The following is a 12,979-nucleotide window of genomic DNA, read 5'->3' as shown; positions in this document are numbered from 1 at the left end:
TTGTTAGTCATCCCAGATACTGTTTGCTATAAGGCCACGACGCGCAACTGATATCCAAAATTCGTCTGCCTCCTGTGAGGATCGAAGTCACGACCCCTGGTTTACTAGACCAGTGCTCTGCCACTGAGCTAAAGAGGCGCGGCCTAGCGGTACTTTTGCGTACTTCATCCTTACGGTCGTCTGGATCATCAGACTTCAGCTGACAACACCTCATATTACCGTCTAATATTTGCAGCTATGGCGACCCATTACTGCTTGCCTACACATCTGACACGTAAAGGAAGTGCTCTCCAAATAACACCACTTGCATTTCAGAACATGTCTTTCACACATGTCTACAAAATCACCTTCACCTTCAAATACAGTTTCGTAGCGACTGACGGAGACGTAGGCAAAGTTTAAAGTTGCTATTTCCATTACATCACGTTAATCAGAAAAACGGTAAGTTACATCTGCAGAGGAACAAAATTCCGTTCCTCCCCACGTGGGGCTCGAACCCACGACCCTGGGATTAAGAGCCTTATGTTCTACCGACTGAGCTAGCCGCGCTGCCTCGGTGAGTATATGCCGGTTAGCACGTCACACAGTACTCGTTTGGGTTGATTGGTCCCATACAGAACCTCCCCATGTTGCCTAATGTTTTCCTAACGTCACACTCGTCACGTAGTTCACTTTTATTTCATAATCATTTCTGAGAGGTAACAGAATTGCATGACAACCTGCAGAGCTAGTTTCGTCAAAATTAACACACATACTTGATGTGACTCATAAGCCGAACGAGTTACTTTCCGACGTTATTTTAGATGTGCAAGTGCCAGTCAAAAACACGCGGCGACGGCAATATGCAAACCAATTCGCTAGTTAACACCGGTCTTGTTGTGCGTGTTTCAAGCTCAAGAGCATCTCCAAGCAGAAAATGGTCAACAGCAACGTTCACACGGTTTCGTACTGCTCAAGTGCTGCACTAAAACGGTATGTTTCTTTTTCATATCTGGAAAAACACGACCGAGAGAGGAATCAAACACGCAATCTTCGGATACGAAGTCCGACGCCTTATCCATTAGGCCACACGGTCACTGACAAACAAGTGGAACTTATATACGACTCATCTCAAAACGCTCACACCACTGAGGAGTTCTGTTTTCGTTCTACACAGACGCTGCCCCTTGCTCTTTCCCACCCATTTGATACATTCAACCTGCTACGAGACCTACCAAATATAGACTGGGAAACTAAACCACACACTTTGTGCATTCGGAAATGTAAGGCAGGGCGTCCCTCGCCGCATTTGCTACGATGTCCATTTGCTACTTCTGCAGAAGTGGCGGCGGCGGCGACGACGACAACCACGGAAGGCTCTGAGATATGTGAGAAATACATCTATAAAATATATTTCAGACTGTCCCATCCCACCTTATGCTGTACCGCTTTGGCAAATGCTTTATCTGCGCCATTCGCCTTAATCACATCTGAGAGTAATTCTTAATAAAACGCCTCTCGCTAATTGTTAGTCATCCCAGATACTGTTTGCTATAAGGCCACGACGCGCAACTGATATCCAAAATTCGTCTGCCTCCTGTGAGGATCGAACTCACGACCCCTGGTTTACTAGACCAGTGCTCTGCCACTGAGCTAAAGAGGCGCGGCCTAGCGGTACTTTTGCGTACTTCATCCTTCCGGTCGTCTGGATCATCAGACTTCAGCTGACAACACTTCATATTACCGTCTAATATTTGCAGCTATGGCGACCCATTACTGCTTGCCTACACATCTGACACGTAAAGGAAGTGCTCTCCAAATAACACCACTTGCATTTCAGAACATGTCTTTCACACATGTCTACAAAATCACCTTCACCTTCAAATACAGTTTCGTAGCGACTGACGGAGACGTAGGCAAAGTTTAAAGTTGCTATTTCCATTACATCACGTTAATCAGAAAAACGGTAAGTTACATCTGCAGAGGAACAAAATTCCGTTCCTCCCCACGTGGGGCTCGAACCCACGACCCTGCGATTAAGAGCCTTATGTTCTACCGACTGAGCTAGCCGCGCTGCCTCGGTGAGTATATGCCGGTTAGCACGTCACACAGTACTCGTTTGGGTTGATTGGTCCCATACAGAACCTCCCCATGTTGCCTAATGTTTTCCTAACGTCACACTCGTCACGTAGTTCACTTTTATTTCATAATCATTTCTGAGAGGTAACAGAATTGCATGACAACCTACAGAGCTAGTTTCGTCAAAATTAACACACATACTTGATGTGACTCATAAGCCGAACGAGTTACTTTCCGACGTTATTTTAGATGTGCAAGTGCCAGTCAAAAACACGCGGCGACGGCAATATGCAAACCAATTCGCTAGTTAACACCGGTCTTGTTGTGCGTGTTTTAAGCTGAAGAGCATCTCCAAGCAGAAAATGGTCAACAGCAACGTTCACACGGTTTCGTACTGCTCAAGTGCTGCACTAAAACGGTATGTTTCTTTTTCATATCTGGAAAAACACGACCGAGAGAGGAATCAAACACGCAATCTTCGGATACGAAGCCCGACGCCTTATCCATTAGGCCACACGGTCACTGACAAACAAGTGGAACTTATATACGACTCATCTCAAAACGCTCACACCACTGAGGAGTTGTGTTTTCGTTCTACACAGACGCTGCCCCTTGCTCTTTCCCACCCATTTGATACATTCAACCTGCTACGAGACCTACCAAATATAGACTGGGAAACTAAACCACACACTTTGTGCATTCGGAAATGTAAGGCAGGGCGTCCCTCGCCGCATTTGCTACGATGTCCATTTGCTACTTCTGCAGAAGTGGCGGCGGCGACGACGACGACGACGACGACGACGACGACGACGACAACCGCGGAAGGCTCTGAGATATGTGAGAAATACATCTATAAAATATATTTCAGACTGTCCCATCCCATCTTATGCTGTACCGCTTTGGCAAATGCTTTATCTGCGCCATTCGCCTTAATCACATCTGAGAGTAATTCTTAATAAAACGCCTCTCGCTAATTGTTAGTCATCCCAGATACTGTTTGCTATAAGGCCACGACGCGCAACTGATATCAAAAATTCGTCTGCCTCCTGTGAGGATCGAAGTCACGACCCCTGGTTTACTAGACCAGTGCTCTGCCACTGAGCTAAAGAGGCGCGGCCTAGCGGTACTTTTGCGTACTTCATCCTTACGGTCGTCTGGATCATCAGACTTCAGCTGACAACACTTCATATTACCGTCTAATATTTGCAGCTATGGCGACCCATTACTGCTTGCCTACACATCTGACACGTAAAGGAAGTGCTCTCCAAATAACACCACTTGCATTTCAGAACATGTCTTTCACACATGTCTACAAAATCACCTTCACCTTCAAATACAGTTTCGTAGCGACTGACGGAGACGTAGGCAAAGTTTAAAGTTGCTATTTCCATTACATCACGTTAATCAGAAAAACGGTAAGTTACATCTGCAGAGGAACAAAATTCCGTTCCTCCCCACGTGGGGCTCGAACCCACGACCCTGGGATTAAGAGCCTTATGTTCTACCGACTGAGCTAGCCGCGCTGCCTCGGTGAGTATATGCCGGTTAGCACGTCACACAGTACTCGTTTGGGTTGATTGGTCCCATACAGAACCTCCCCATGTTGCCTAATGTTTTCCTAACGTCACACTCGTCACGTAGTTCACTTTTATTTCATAATCATTTCTGAGAGGTAACAGAATTGCATGACAACCTGCAGAGCTAGTTTCGTCAAAATTAACACACATACTTGATGTGACTCATAAGCCGAACGAGTTACTTTCCGACGTTATTTTAGATGTGCAAGTGCCAGTCAAAAACACGCGGCGACGGCAATATGCAAACCAATTCGCTAGTTAACACCGGTCTTGTTGTGCGTGTTTTAAGCTGAAGAGCATCTCCAAGCAGAAAATGGTCAACAGCAACGTTCACACGGTTTCGTACTGCTCAAGTGCTGCACTAAAACGGTATGTTTCTTTTTCATATCTGGAAAAACACGACCGAGAGAGGAATCAAACACGCAATCTTCGGATACGAAGCCCGACGCCTTATCCATTAGGCCACACGGTCACTGACAAACAAGTGGAACTTATATACGACTCATCTCAAAACGCTCACACCACTGAGGAGTTGAGTTTTCGTTCTACACAGACGCTGCCCCTTGCTCTTTCCCACCCATTTGATACATTCAACCTGCTACGAGACCTACCAAATATAGACTGGGAAACTAAACCACACACTTTGTGCATTCGGAAATGTAAGGCAGGGCGTCCCTCGCCGCATTTGCTACGATGTCCATTTGCTACTTCTGCAGAAGTGGCGGCGGCGGCGACGACGACGACGACGACGACGACGACGACGACGACGACGACGACGACGACGACGACGACGACGACGACAACCGCGGAAGGCTCTGAGATATGTGAGAAATACATCTATAAAATATATTTCAGACTGTCCCATCCCATCTTATGCTGTACCGCTTTGGCAAATGCTTTATCTGCGCCATTCGCCTTAATCACATCTGAGAGTAATTCTTAATAAAACGCCTCTCGCTAATTGTTAGTCATCCCAGATACTGTTTGCTATAAGGCCACGACGCGCAACTGATATCCAAAATTCGTCTGCCTCCTGTGAGGATCGAAGTCACGACCCCTGGTTTACTAGACCAGTGCTCTGCCACTGAGCTAAAGAGGCGCGGCCTAGCGGTACTTTTGCGTACTTCATCCTTACGGTCGTCTGGATCATCAGACTTCAGCTGACAACACTTCATATTACCGTCTAATATTTGCAGCTATGGCGACCCATTACTGCTTGCCTACACATCTGACACGTAAAGGAAGTGCTCTCCAAATAACACCACTTGCATTTCAGAACATGTCTTTCACACATGTCTACAAAATCACCTTCACCTTCAAATACAGTTTCGTAGCGACTGACGGAGACGTAGGCAAAGTTTAAAGTTGCTATTTCCATTACATCACGTTAATCAGAAAAACGGTAAGTTACATCTGCAGAGGAACAAAATTCCGTTCCTCCCCACGTGGGGCTCGAACCCACGACCCTGGGATTAAGAGCCTTATGTTCTACCGACTGAGCTAGCCGCGCTGCCTCGGTGAGTATATGCCGGTTAGCACGTCACACAGTACTCGTTTGGGTTGATTGGTCCCATACAGAACCTCCCCATGTTGCCTAATGTTTTCCTAACGTCACACTCGTCACGTAGTTCACTTTTATTTCATAATCATTTCTGAGAGGTAACAGAATTGCATGACAACCTGCAGAGCTAGTTTCGTCAAAATTAACACACATACTTGATGTGACTCATAAGCCGAACGAGTTACTTTCCGACGTTATTTTAGATGTGCAAGTGCCAGTCAAAAACACGCGGCGACGGCAATATGCAAACCAATTCGCTAGTTAACACCGGTCTTGTTGTGCGTGTTTCAAGCTCAAGAGCATCTCCAAGCAGAAAATGGTCAACAGCAACGTTCACACGGTTTCGTACTGCTCAAGTGCTGCACTAAAACGGTATGTTTCTTTTTCATATCTGGAAAAACACGACCGAGAGAGGAATCAAACACGCAATCTTCGGATACGAAGTCCGACGCCTTATCCATTAGGCCACACGGTCACTGACAAACAAGTGGAACTTATATACGACTCATCTCAAAACGCTCACACCACTGAGGAGTTGTGTTTTCGTTCTACACAGACGCTGCCCCTTGCTCTTTCCCACCCATTTGATACATTCAAACTGCTACGAGACCTACCAAATATAGACTGGGAAACTAAACCACACACTTTGTGCATTCGGAAATGTAAGGCAGGGCGTCCCTCGCCGCATTTGCTACGATGTCCATTTGCTACTTCTGCAGAAGTGGCGGCGGCGACGACGACGACGACGACGGAAGGCTCTGATATATGTGAGAAATACATCTATAAAATATTTCAGACTGTCCCATCCCACCTTATGCTGTACCGCTTTGGCAAATGCTTTAACTGCGCCATTCGCCTTAATCACATCTGAGAGTAATTCTTAATAAAACGCCTCTCGCTAATTGTTAGTCATCCCAGATACTGTTTGCTATAAGGCCACGACGCGCAACTGATATCCAAAATTCGTCTGCCTCCTGTGAGGATCGAACTCACGACCCCTGGTTTACTAGACCAGTGCTCTGCCACTGAGCTAAAGAGGCGCGGCCTAGCGGTACTTTTGCGTACTTCATCCTTACGGTCGTCTGGATCATCAGACTTCAGCTGACAACACTTCATATTACCGTCTAATATTTGCACCTATGGCGACCCATTACTGCTTGCCTACACATCTGACACGTAAAGAAAGTGCTCTCCAAATAACACCACTTGCATTTCAGAACATGTCTTTCACACATGTCTACAAAATCACCTTCACCTTCAAATACAGTTTCGTAGCGACTGACGGAGACGTAGGCAAAGTTTAAAGTTGCTATTTCCATTACATCACGTTAATCAGAAAAACGGTAAGTTACATCTGCAGAGGAACAAAATTCCGTTCCTCCCCACGTGGGGCTCGAACCCACGACCCTGGGATTAAGAGCCTTATGTTCTACCGACTGAGCTAGCCGCGCTGCCTCGGTGAGTATATGCCGGTTAGCACGTCACACAGTACTCGTTTGGGTTAATTGGTCCCATACAGAACCTCCCCATGTTGCCTAATGTTTTCGTAACGTCACACTCGTCACGTAGTTCACTTTTATTTCATAATCATTTCTGAGAGGTAACAGAATTGCATGACAACCTGCAGAGCTAGTTTCGTCAAAATTAACACACATACTTGATGTGACTCATAAGCCGAACGAGTTACTTTCCGACGTTATTTTAGATGTGCAAGTGCCAGTCAAAAACACGCGGCGACGGCAATATGCAAACCAATTCGCTAGTTAACACCGGTCTTGTTGTGCGTGTTTCAAGCTCAAGAGCATCTCCAAGCAGAAAATGGTCAACAGCAACGTTCACACGGTTTCGTACTGCTCAAGTGCTGCACTAAAACGGTATGTTTCTTTTTCAGATCTGGAAAAACACGACCGAGAGAGGAATCAAACACGCAATCTTCGGATACGAAGTCCGGCGCCTTATCCATTAGGCCACACGGTCACTGACAAACAAGTGCAACTCATATACGACTCATCTCAAAACGCTCACACCACTGAGGAGTTCTGTTTTCGTTCTACACAGACGCTGCCCATTGCTCTTTCCCACCCATTTGATACATTCAACCTGCTACGAGACCTACCAAATATAGACTGGGAAACTAAACCACACACTTTGTGCATTCGGAAATGTAAGGCAGGGCGTCCCTCGCCGCATTTGCTACGATGTCCATTTGCTACTTCTGCAGAAGTGGCGGCGACGGCGACGACGACGACGACGACGACGACAACCGCGGAAGGCTCTGAGATATGTGAGAAATACATCTATAAAATATATTTCAGACTGTCCCATCCCACCTTATGCTGTACCGCTTTGGCAAATGCTTTATCTGCGCCATTCGCCTTAATCACATCTGAGAGTAATTCTTAATAAAACGCCTCTCGCTAATTGTTAGTCATCCCAGATACTGTTTGCTATAAGGCCACGACGCGCAACTGATATCCAAAATTCGTCTGCCTCCTGTGAGGATCGAACTCACGACCCCTGGTTTACTAGACCAGTGCTCTGCCACTGAGCTAAAGAGGCGCGGCCTAGCGGTACTTTTGCGTACTTCATCCTTACGGTCGTCTGGATCATCAGACTTCAGCTGACAACACTTCATATTACCGTCTAATATTTGCAGCTATGGCGACCCATTACTGCTTGCCTACACATCTGACACGTAAAGGAAGTGCTCTCCAAATAACACCACTTGCATTTCAGAACATGTCTTTCACACATGTCTACAAAATCACCTTCACCTTCAAATACAGTTTCGTAGCGACTGACGGAGACGTAGGCAAAGTTTAAAGTTGCTATTTCCATTACATCACGTTAATCAGAAAAACGGTAAGTTACATCTGCAGAGGAACAAAATTCCGTTCCTCCCCACGTGGGGCTCGAACCCACGACCCTGCGATTAAGAACCTTATGTTCTACCGACTGAGCTAGCCGCGCTGCCTCGGTGAGTATATGCCGGTTAGCACGTCACACAGTACTCGTTTGGGTTGATTGGTCCCATACAGAACCTCCCCATGTTGCCTAATGTTTTCCTAACGTCACACTCGTCACGTAGTTCACTTTTATTTCATAATCATTTCTGAGAGGTAACAGAATTGCATGACAACCTGCAGAGCTAGTTTCGTCAAAATTAACACACATACTTGATGTGACTCATAAGCCGAACGAGTTACTTTCCGACGTTATTTTAGATGTGCAAGTGCCAGTCAAAAACACGCGGCGACGGCAATATGCAAACCAATTCGCTAGTTAACACCGGTCTTGTTGTGCGTGTTTCAAGCTCAAGAGCATCTCCAAGCAGAAAATGGTCAACAGCAACGTTCACACGGTTTCGTACTGCTCAAGTGCTGCACTAAAACGGTATGTTTCTTTTTCAGATCTGGAAAAACACGACCGAGAGAGGAATCAAACACGCAATCTTCGGATACGAAGTCCGGCGCCTTATCCATTAGGCCACACGGTCACTGACAAACAAGTGCAACTCATATACGACTCATCTCAAAACGCTCACACCACTGAGGAGTTCTGTTTTCGTTCTACACAGACGCTGCCCCTTGCTCTTTCCCACCCATTTGATACATTCAACCTGCTACGAGACCTACCAAATATAGACTGGGAAACTAAACCACACACTTTGTGCATTCGGAAATGTAAGGCAGGGCGTCCCTCGCCGCATTTGCTACGATGTCCATTTGCTACTTCTGCAGAAGTGGCGGCGACGGCGACGACGACGACGACGACGACGACGACAACCGCGGAAGGCTCTGAGATATGTGAGAAATACATCTATAAAATATATTTCAGACTGTCCCATCCCACCTTATGCTGTACCGCTTTGGCAAATGCTTTATCTGCGCCATTCGCCTTAATCACATCTGAGAGTAATTCTTAATAAAACGCCTCTCGCTAATTGTTAGTCATCCCAGATACTGTTTGCTATAAGGCCACGACGCGCAACTGATATCCAAAATTCGTCTGCCTCCTGTGAGGATCGAACTCACGACCCCTGGTTTACTAGATCAGTGCTCTGCCACTGAGCTAAAGAGGCGCGGCCTAGTGGTACTTTTGCGTACTTCATCCTTACGGTCGTCTGGATCATCAGACTTCAGCTGACAACACTTCATATTACCGTCTAATATTTGCAGCTATGGCGACCCATTACTGCTTGCCTACACATCTGACACGTAAAGGAAGTGCTCTCCAAATAACACCACTTGCATTTCAGAACATGTCTTTCACACATGTCTACAAAATCACCTTCACCTTCAAATACAGTTTCGTAGCGACTGACGGAGACGTAGGCAAAGTTTAAAGTTGCTATTTCCATTACATCACGTTAATCAGAAAAACGGTAAGTTACATCTGCAGAGGAACAAAATTCCGTTCCTCCCCACGTGGGGCTCGAACCCACGACCCTGCGATTAAGAACCTTATGTTCTACCGACTGAGCTAGCCGCGCTGCCTCGGTGAGTATATGCCGGTTAGCACGTCACACAGTACTCGTTTGGGTTGATTGGTCCCATACAGAACCTCCCCATGTTGCCTAATGTTTTCCTAACGTCACACTCGTCACGTAGTTCACTTTTATTTCATAATCATTTCTGAGAGGTAACAGAATTGCATGACAACCTGCAGAGCTAGTTTCGTCAAAATTAACACACATACTTGATGTGACTCATAAGCCGAACGAGTTACTTTCCGACGTTATTTTAGATGTGCAAGTGCCAGTCAAAAACACGCGGCGACGGCAATATGCAAACCAATTCGCTAGTTAACACCGGTCTTGTTGTGCGTGTTTCAAGCTCAAGAGCATCTCCAAGCAGAAAATGGTCAACAGCAACGTTCACACGGTTTCGTACTGCTCAAGTGCTGCACTAAAACGGTATGTTTCTTTTTCATATCTGGAAAAACACGACCGAGAGAGGAATCAAACACGCAATCTTCGGATACGAAGTCCGACGCCTTATCCATTAGGCCACACGGTCACTGACAAACAAGTGGAACTTATATACGACTCATCTCAAAACGCTCACACCACTGAGGAGTTCTGTTTTCGTTCTACACAGACGCTGCCCCTTGCTCTTTCCCACCCATTTGATACATTCAACCTGCTACGAGACCTACCAAATATAGACTGGGAAACTAAACCACACACTTTGTGCATTCGGAAATGTAAGGCAGGGCGTCCCTCGCCGCATTTGCTACGATGTCCATTTGCTACTTCTGCAGAAGTGGCAACGGCGGCGACGACGACGACGACGACGACAACCGCGGAAGGCTCTGAGATATGTGAGAAATACATCTATAAAATATATTTCAGACTGTCCCATCCCACCTTATGCTGTACCGCTTTGGCAAATGCTTTATCTGCGCCATTCGCCTTAATCACATCTGAGAGTAATTCTTAATAAAACGCCTCTCGCTAATTGTTAGTCATCCCAGATACTGTTTGCTATAAGGCCACGACGCGCAACTGATATCCAAAATTCGTCTGCCTCCTGTGAGGATCGAACTCACGACCCCTGGTTTACTAGACCAGTGCTCTGCCACTGAGCTAAAGAGGCGCGGCCTAGCGGTACTTTTGCGTACTTCATCCTTACGCCCGTCTGGATCATCAGACTTCAGCTGACAACACTTCATATTACCGTCTAATATTTGCAGCTATGGCGACCCATTACTGCTTGCCTACACATCTGACACGTAAAGGAAGTGCTCTCCAAATAACACCACTTGCATTTCAGAACATGTCTTTCACACATGTCTACAAAATCACCTTCACCTTCAAATACAGTTTCGTAGCGACTGACGGAGACGTAGGCAAAGTTTAAAGTTGCTATTTCCATTACATCACGTTAATCAGAAAAACGGTAAGTTACATCTGCAGAGGAACAAACTTCCGTTCCTCCCCACGTGGGGCTCGAACCCACGACCCTGGGATTAAGAGCCTTATGTTCTACCGACTGAGCTAGCCGCGCTGCCTCGGTGAGTATATGCCGGTTAGCACGTCACACAGTACTCGTTTGGGTTGATTGGTCCCATACAGAACCTCCCCATGTTGCCTAATGTTTTCCTAACGTCACACTCGTCACGTAGTTCACTTTTATTTCATAATCATTTCTGAGAGGTAACAGAATTGCATGACAACCTGCAGAGCTAGTTTCGTCAAAATTAACACACATACTTGATGTGACTCATAAGCCGAACGAGTTACTTTCCGACGTTATTTTAGATGTGCAAGTGCCAGTCAAAAACACGCGGCGACGGCAATATGCAAACCAATTCGCTAGTTAACACCGGTCTTGTTGTGCGTGTTTTAAGCTGAAGAGCATCTCCAAGCAGAAAATGGTCAACAGCAACGTTCACACGGTTTCGTACTGCTCAAGTGCTGCACTAAAACGGTATGTTTCTTTTTCATATCTGGAAAAACACGACCGAGAGAGGAATCAAACACGCAATCTTCGGATACGAAGTCCGACGCCTTATCCATTAGGCCACACGGTCACTGACAAACAAGTGGAACTTATATACGACTCATCTCAAAACGCTCACACCACTGAGGAGTTGTGTTTTCGTTCTACACAGACGCTGCCCCTTGCTCTTTCCCACCCATTTGATACATTCAACCTGCTACGAGACCTACCAAATATAGACTGGGAAACTAAACCACACACTTTGTGCATTCGGAAATGTAAGGCAGGGCGTCCCTCGCCGCATTTGCTACGATGTCCATTTGCTACTTCTGCAGAAGTGGCGGCGGCGGCGGCGACGACGACGACGACGGCGACGACGACGACAACCGCGGAAGGCTCTGAGATATGTGAGAAATACATCTATAAAATATATTTCAGACTGTCCCATCCCACCTTATGCTGTACCGCTTTGGCAAATGCTTTATCTGCGCCATTCGCCTTAATCACATCTGAGAGTAATTCTTAATAAAACGCCTCTCGCTAATTGTTAGTCATCCCAGATACTGTTTGCTATAAGGCCACGACGCGCAACTGATATCCAAAATTCGTCTGCCTCCTGTGAGGATCGAACTCACGACCCCTGGTTTACTAGACCAGTGCTCTGCCACTGAGCTAAAGAGGCGCGGCCTAGCGGTACTTTTGCGTACTTCATCCTTACGGTCGTCTGGATCATCAGACTTCAGCTGACAACACTTCATATTACCGTCTAATATTTGCAGCTATGGCGACCCATTACTGCTTGCCTACACATCTGACACGTAAAGGAAGTGCTCTCCAAATAACACCACTTGCATTTCAGAACATGTCTTTCACACATGTCTACAAAATCACCTTCACCTTCAAATACAGTTTCGTAGCGACTGACGGAGACGTAGGCAAAGTTTAAAGTTGCTATTTCCATTACATCACGTTAATCAGAAAAACGGTAAGTTACATCTGCAGAGGAACAAAATTCCGTTCCTCCCCACGTGGGGCTCGAACCCACGACCCTGGGATTAAGAGCCTTATGTTCTACCGACTGAGCTAGCCGCGCTGCCTCGGTGAGTATATGCCGGTTAGCACGTCACACAGTACTCGTTTGGGTTGATTGGTCCCATACAGAACCTCCCCATGTTGCCTAATGTTTTCCTAACGTCACACTCGTCACGTAGTTCACTTTTATTTCATAATCATTTCTGAGAGGTAACAGAATTGCATGACAACCTGCAGAGCTAGTTTCGTCAAAATTAGCACACATACTTGATGTGACTCATAAGCCGAACGAGTTACTTTCCGACGTT

General features: G+C 46.3%; 9 non-coding genes across 9 annotated transcripts; all 9 read right to left on the bottom strand.

The window, feature by feature from the left end:
- Positions 1 to 66: 66 nt before the first annotated feature.
- Trnat-agu (transfer RNA threonine (anticodon AGU)) lies at positions 67 to 138 on the bottom strand. The gene has a single exon. It is a non-coding gene; the product is annotated as a tRNA-Thr (tRNA).
- A 1,432-nt stretch (positions 139 to 1,570) lies between these two features.
- Positions 1,571 to 1,642, bottom strand: Trnat-agu (transfer RNA threonine (anticodon AGU)). Its single transcript has one exon. It is a non-coding gene; the product is annotated as a tRNA-Thr (tRNA).
- Positions 1,643 to 3,098: 1,456 nt separating this feature from the next.
- Positions 3,099 to 3,170, bottom strand: Trnat-agu (transfer RNA threonine (anticodon AGU)). The gene has a single exon. It is a non-coding gene; the product is annotated as a tRNA-Thr (tRNA).
- Positions 3,171 to 4,662: 1,492 nt separating this feature from the next.
- Trnat-agu (transfer RNA threonine (anticodon AGU)) lies at positions 4,663 to 4,734 on the bottom strand. The gene has a single exon. It is a non-coding gene; the product is annotated as a tRNA-Thr (tRNA).
- Positions 4,735 to 6,164: 1,430 nt separating this feature from the next.
- On the bottom strand, positions 6,165 to 6,236 carry Trnat-agu (transfer RNA threonine (anticodon AGU)). Its single transcript has one exon. It is a non-coding gene; the product is annotated as a tRNA-Thr (tRNA).
- A 1,447-nt stretch (positions 6,237 to 7,683) lies between these two features.
- On the bottom strand, positions 7,684 to 7,755 carry Trnat-agu (transfer RNA threonine (anticodon AGU)). The gene has a single exon. It is a non-coding gene; the product is annotated as a tRNA-Thr (tRNA).
- Positions 7,756 to 9,205: 1,450 nt separating this feature from the next.
- Positions 9,206 to 9,277, bottom strand: Trnat-agu (transfer RNA threonine (anticodon AGU)). Its single transcript has one exon. It is a non-coding gene; the product is annotated as a tRNA-Thr (tRNA).
- A 1,444-nt stretch (positions 9,278 to 10,721) lies between these two features.
- Trnat-agu (transfer RNA threonine (anticodon AGU)) lies at positions 10,722 to 10,793 on the bottom strand. Its single transcript has one exon. It is a non-coding gene; the product is annotated as a tRNA-Thr (tRNA).
- A 1,456-nt stretch (positions 10,794 to 12,249) lies between these two features.
- Trnat-agu (transfer RNA threonine (anticodon AGU)) lies at positions 12,250 to 12,321 on the bottom strand. The gene has a single exon. It is a non-coding gene; the product is annotated as a tRNA-Thr (tRNA).
- Positions 12,322 to 12,979: the final 658 nt, after the last annotated feature.

This window comes from Schistocerca gregaria, chromosome 4 (assembly GCF_023897955.1).
Source record: "Schistocerca gregaria isolate iqSchGreg1 chromosome 4, iqSchGreg1.2, whole genome shotgun sequence".
NCBI lineage: Eukaryota > Metazoa > Arthropoda > Insecta > Orthoptera > Acrididae > Schistocerca > Schistocerca gregaria.
The sequence above is the reverse complement of the archived record's forward strand: the minus strand, read 5'-3'. Positions and strand labels throughout refer to the sequence as shown.